This window comes from Lissotriton vulgaris, chromosome 2_1 (genome assembly GCF_964263255.1).
Source record: "Lissotriton vulgaris chromosome 2_1, aLisVul1.2, whole genome shotgun sequence".
Taxonomy (NCBI): domain Eukaryota; kingdom Metazoa; phylum Chordata; class Amphibia; order Caudata; family Salamandridae; genus Lissotriton; species Lissotriton vulgaris.
This window is the reverse complement of record NC_141687.1, coordinates 1,274,022,972-1,274,029,440: the sequence shown is the minus strand read 5'-3', so window position 1 is coordinate 1,274,029,440 and position 6,469 is coordinate 1,274,022,972.

The following is a 6,469-nucleotide window of genomic DNA, read 5'->3' as shown; positions in this document are numbered from 1 at the left end:
GAGAATCCAAAATACTGTCTTGGACATTGACTTTATGCATAAAGTCACTTGCCGAGATGTTTCGCATCTGTATACCACTTTTTAAGATGTGGTTCACTGCATATGACAGTCCAGACAGATCGCTTTCAAACAGGAGATGAAACAAATAGGGAATGCAATGACGAAACCTAGGATCTTCTGCATACAATCGTAAAGTCCGGTATTCAGACGAAGGAATTTGATGAGGTCGCTCATCATATCTTCCTCCTTGACCAGTTGGAAATAGCTGTGGGAAACACTGAGCTTCCAAACTTTCCTCTCAAACACTAATGGGACTCCCTTTGGCTTGTTTCATTTGAAACAACTCAATAGCATTCCCCATGACTTCCTTGGAATGCAAAGGATGAACACTATAATGTTCATATATTTCTTCACTTTTAGAGGCCTCTACTTTCTCAATTTGGCCAGCACACAAATCGCTATCCTCTTCATCACTTACTTCCTCTTCTGCAACATATACATTCTTATAGTACTTATTATTTTTCTTCAAATACAATGTTGCCTTTTTGACTTTCCTAACATCCACTAAATCTTGCCATATTTTCTTATTCTTTGTCGGAACCCCATTAACTAAGATAACCAGAGGTTCCTCTTCCACTTTTTCTACTCCAATTGTGTTTATGTTTTTGTTAAAATCTAGAGGCAAATAAACAACTCTTCCCTTTAATCCTCTCTGTAAATCTGATGGAGGCAACTTCCCTGTCTTTGGCTCCATTCTTACAATAGCCTGAAAGGGATGGACACTTTGAATCAAAATAGATTCATAAGTATTTAAATCCTTCAATTCAGAAGGAATCTCAACCAATTCCAAATTATTATGAACCGCCCTAGCAGGCATCTGGTTTTGGTTTAATTTGTTACAACAATAAGTACACACACGTTGATCCGATCCCAAATCAAAACAATTTTCTACCATCAAGTATGTGGCAAAATCCTTCCATTCACTATTATTTTCCCTTTCACTTTTTGCATATAAATCCACTAACTTAATCTGATTCTTGTAATAAGTGCGTCGACAACACACACAAGTGAAATTAGGCCTCTCACTTGATTTCATCTGAAACGTGGCAATTTCCTTCTGAAAATTATCTGTACTGGAAACCTGTACATTATCTTCAACATTACCCTCTACTTCTGGGTCAATTTGAACATTCTCATCTTTACTTCCAGTTCCAAAGTAACAAAACTCAATTTCTTCACAAATATTCTTGACATCTATTTCAGAACCATGCAAAAGAGCAGCACATACATGTTTAAGCATAATTGCTGGACTCTTAGCATGATACAACATTCTCACTAATTTCCTCACTTTATTATGATGCACTGCTAGCATCCTGAAATGATGAAAAACACTCTGGCATACTCTCCTGGAAAGACAAGCCAGTGAATGACCACGCAAACCTGTCACTTGTCTCACTCTGCAAGGATCTAATTCTTGCAACATCTTCATTTTCTGCTTCAAACTTTTCTTATTAAATGTCCGTACAAAATCACAAAGCAAATTGATGGAATCCTGTCGCACACTGCAAATAGAACTGCACTTCCAAATGTACACAGGACCTTTAGGACGTCTTTCTAAAACCTCATTATCTAACACCTCTTCTATCTCTGTTGTCACAAGTTTTTCTTTTTCAACTGGACAACCATCCTTCACTTCATAAGCTCGACCACTGGTGTCAACTGCAAACACCAAATCATTATCCTGAAAATAACTCTCCTCATTAAAAAATGCCTCACAACTTGAACTATGCATCCATTCTCCGGAAAAAACTTCACAAAAGTTACTACGATTAACTACTCTCTTCCATCTACTATTTGATTTGAAATCAGAAATTACCTTGTCCTAATTTTATTGATTACCAAAATAAACAACTTTTGCTTAATTTCGAAAGCATGATCAAGAATTTTCTCTACATTTTTCTTTTTCTTATAAAATGCCACTTTCTGTTGGCCTTTCTTAATATTTTTTAATAAATTAACTATTATCCTGTTGCGGAACATTCGTTTTCGAATGTCCCTAAACTGTTGTTTCCTTCTACTATCATGCACAGAGTTATCTCTTGCTCTAGCAGTAACATTTTTGATTGGTCTTTCCTTTCCATTTAAATTGCTTCTCTTTTTCTGGACTGAAACATTTTCTGTAGAAATACTTTTTTTACTACAAATATTTCTTATGAATGATTTCGTGGTCTTACCCGGAGCTTTCTTGGTGATTTCACAAGTTTTTTTGGGATAGGACTGCTGCAATAATAGATGATCCTGCTGTCTTTGACGTTTTCTAGCCTTTATAATCAGATTCTTAGTTGGCATTTTCAAATTTTGAAATGATCTGCAGTTGAATCTGTGGAAACATATAATAAAAAAGGTTATTAACCACTATTACCAAACAGTAAATGAATAACAGTCATCAAAAACTTAACACCCTACTTATTATTTAACATAGCAAATCTTTTGCACCACCACTGCGTCACAAAAGTGACGCACAGTGGTACAAAACAGGCATACACCTATCATAAATCTCTCCGTAACATTTTAAATGATTGATTCAGGATGACGATAAGGTGTGGCCTTTCCAGAGGTTTCTTTAAGGTGAGGCCTACTCACGGTTGCAGAAGAGTTTTTCGCTTGTTGAAGAATACAAAGGAGATAATACATGTGAAGGCCTACCAATGTAGTAAGTCATGTCCACTTCACTCTTGAACAAAGGCCAGGCCTGTTTTGAATCTGTGGTCAGACCTAAACTTCATTTGCACAATGTCATTCATAAACTTAGGAAACACTACTAATGTAATTGAAAAAAGTGGAGTTTTTTTCCTTTTTTCAGATTTACTTCACCTATGTTTCCTCATTGACTTAAAATGTCCTTAAGACACATGAAAGCGTTTTTTTGAATGCCCTTGCACCATTTTTGGGACATTTTTAACATGGCTATGTAACTCCCATAATCTAAATCTAAATTTGCCAAGCACAGGTGGGAGCATATTTACAAGAAAGTTGACCCATGGAAAAAGCTCTTCAATTAAAATGGGAAAAATAACATCATAGACACTCAAATGCCTTATAAATATGGGCCAAACAACCTATGAAGCTCTAGCAGTACATATCCAGAAATGTAATTGATTTGAAAAAAACATTTTTGAACACAACATATAAATCAATTGTATACCTACATTCAAGAGAAAATGACTGAAAATGTCCTTAAGACACATGAAAGCGTTTTTTTAGATTGCCCTTGCACCATTTTTGGGTCATTTTAACATGGCTATGTAACTCCCATAATCAAAATCAAAATTTGCCAAACACAGGTGGGAGCGTATTTACAAGAAAGTTGCCCCATGAAGAACGCTTTCCATTTAAAAAGGGAAAAATAACATCATAGACACTCAAATGCCTTATAAATATGGCCCAAACAACCTATGAAGCTCTAGCAGTACATATCCAGAAATGTAATTGATTTCAAAAAATCGTTTTTAAACACAACATATAAATCAATTGTATACCTACATTCAAGAGGAAATGACTAAAAATGTCCTTAAGACACATGAAAGCGTTTTTTTTAATGCCCTTGCACCATTTTTGGGACATTTTTAACATAGATATGTAACTCCCATAATCAAAATCTAAATTTGCCAAGCACAGGTGGGAGCGTATTTACAAGAAACTAGCCCCATGAAGAAAGCTCTTCAATTAAAATGGGAACAATAACATCAGAGACACTCAAATGCCTTATAAATATGGCCCAAACAACCTATGAAGCTCTAGCAGAACATATCCAGAAATGTAATTGTTTTCAAAAGTCGTTTTTAAACACAACATATATGTTTCAGCTTACATAAGAGACCATGGAATGGATTTCTACACAAAATATGCAATTACAATTTCTCAAAGAAACAACATCTATTTGTATATCCCTTGAGACAAAGCAACATTTTAAAAACACAGCTTTCTTCATCATTTTCTCCTTAAATCATACTATTCTCTATTTAAATTAAATAAATCTTTTCTCACCTTAGCAAATACTTTTTGAGTTTCAAAACAGTCTCAAAAATACACCAAATTGTCTTCAGCAGAACAAAGAGGATGCACTCCAGAGGCTGCAGCTATAGAAAGCACAGAAATGCTGATATTCATTACACATATCTCTCTTATTAGCCAATCAAAACTCTTCCCTCACTTTTTTCAAATCAAAACCCTTCCCCCCTCTGCCCTCTCTGCCTTTTTTGCTTAGCAAACAACCCCCTGAAAAACCTCTCATGTTTGCAAGTTCACACAACAATGTTTCAATTGAACTCTGAACTCTCAGTGCACCTGCGTATCCAGTGCAATCTTTCATTAAATGTTTTTTCCTTGACCATTCAAATTACATCTTTCAAAGTACACATCCATGCACCCTAACTTTCTGTTTACAGAAATGGAAATGCACCAATCACTGCTAATGAATCATTAGCACTGGAAATCCACAGTTTTTTTTCTTTCTTTACAAACTCCTACTGTTTCAACTGCCCTTTCATTACCACACTTCATCTGACTGCAGCACAACCTTCTCCCACCATGTTTAATGTCTGGATTGTTGGACATAGTTACATCTACTGGGCTCAAAGGTATGCTGAGAACAGAAATCTACCTAACCTCAATTTACAAGATGTGGAAATTAAGTGGTTGGGCCAAAGAGGATTAAAATGTCACCAATTGATACCATTGGTGAAAACATTTATGCATTTGCCAAAACCTGACCTGTTAATTGTGCACTGTGGAGGTAATGATTTGGGCACTTTGACTGGGGTAGGTCTGGAAATGCTTTTAAAGGACACCTTTGAACAATTAATGGCACTTTTTCCTCAAACTGCCTTGGTATATTCCAATATATGCCAAAGACAGAAATGGAGGTGGTCCAACCAATTTTGTCCACAAATTGAGAAGTCGAGGAAGCATGTAAACAAATCTGTTTCAGCTTACATGAGAGACCATGGAATGGGCTCCTTGTACAACAATAACTTGCGTTACTACATGCAAGATATCTACAGAGGAGATGGAGTTCACTTCTCAGATGAGGGCAACAGAATTTTCATTTTGAATTTAAGACTGTGCATTGGTACCTACTTATAAGTACCTAAATGTACCATAAACCCAAAAGCTCTTCTCAGAGCTACCCTACATCTGATCACTCACAATTATTATTTTTCTCTAACTTTTATCTCTAATTTTCAACAAACTACGCTCCTAGAGCGCTTCCCGGTTCACGAACCGGAAGCTAACCGCGCAAAATTTTAAAAAAAAATGTTTTTTTCCCGCACATATGGTCCTCCTCAGCCACCCTCAGAAAACCTAGGGGGTCAAGATACATCTACCGTGCCCCCTTCTACCCATTCTGAACATTATTTGCCCTCCATCTTGTATCTTGATTCGACCGAAACACAAAATGGTGGACTCCCGTTACGCTGCTGGTTCGCGGACCGGGACGCATACCGGGAAGCGGTCCAATAAAAAAGGTGGGAAAGTAATTCACAGAAAAACGACTGGAGACACTCTCACCAAATATAGATTAGCTCATACTACATAACAATCCCTTTCATTTTCACAAATTTGATTGAAATTCCATTTAGCCATGTAGCCTGTAGACCTCTCTAAATACTGTGAGGTAAATTACTTCACAAAACACATCTGAAGTGTTGGAATTGACAACCAATGAAAATGTTACTTTCATTTTCTACTTTTATTACCTGACATTTGATTGGTTATATACCTGAATATATATAAAGGAAGAGAAGGAAACACAGCCATTTTGACTGCTACTTCTTGTTGTACATTACAATTGAATTATCACTAAACTCTTCAACTTGTTTGTAAAGGTAAGTTGTTATTTTTAAAACTGAAGTATATTGTACACTATAAATTAATATGGTAAACTTTTTCTGATAGTTATATACTATCCCTCTGTAGTAGTTATAGATTTAGATAGACTTCTCTGTTATAGTTATGGATGGAGTTAGGCTTCTCTTGTATAGTTATGAATTTACTTACGTAAAATCACATACACTTTTTTATAGTCCTACTTCCACTCTGATACTATACACTGCCAAAAGATAAATTCACTGATAAAATTAATCCCAACAGTGCCCTATCTCTACTAAAATATATATTTTTATCCAAATTTCAGGCAAAATGGAAGGCGAACAGAAAGTTGAATTTCAAATTGTCCTGCAAGAAAGCAGCCAAGAAATCATTTTTCAAAATGAAAATGAATTTATGGATGAAACTAGGGACCAGGAACTACTGCAATGTGTCCAAGCAGTAGATGACCTCCTTAAAAATGAGGACATTTTACATCCTCAGAGTCTACAAAGTATATTCAATGAGAATTATGAAATTTCTGACAGTGAAATGTTAGAAAGTTTAATAAATTATGAAACACAATCACAATAAAAAAATG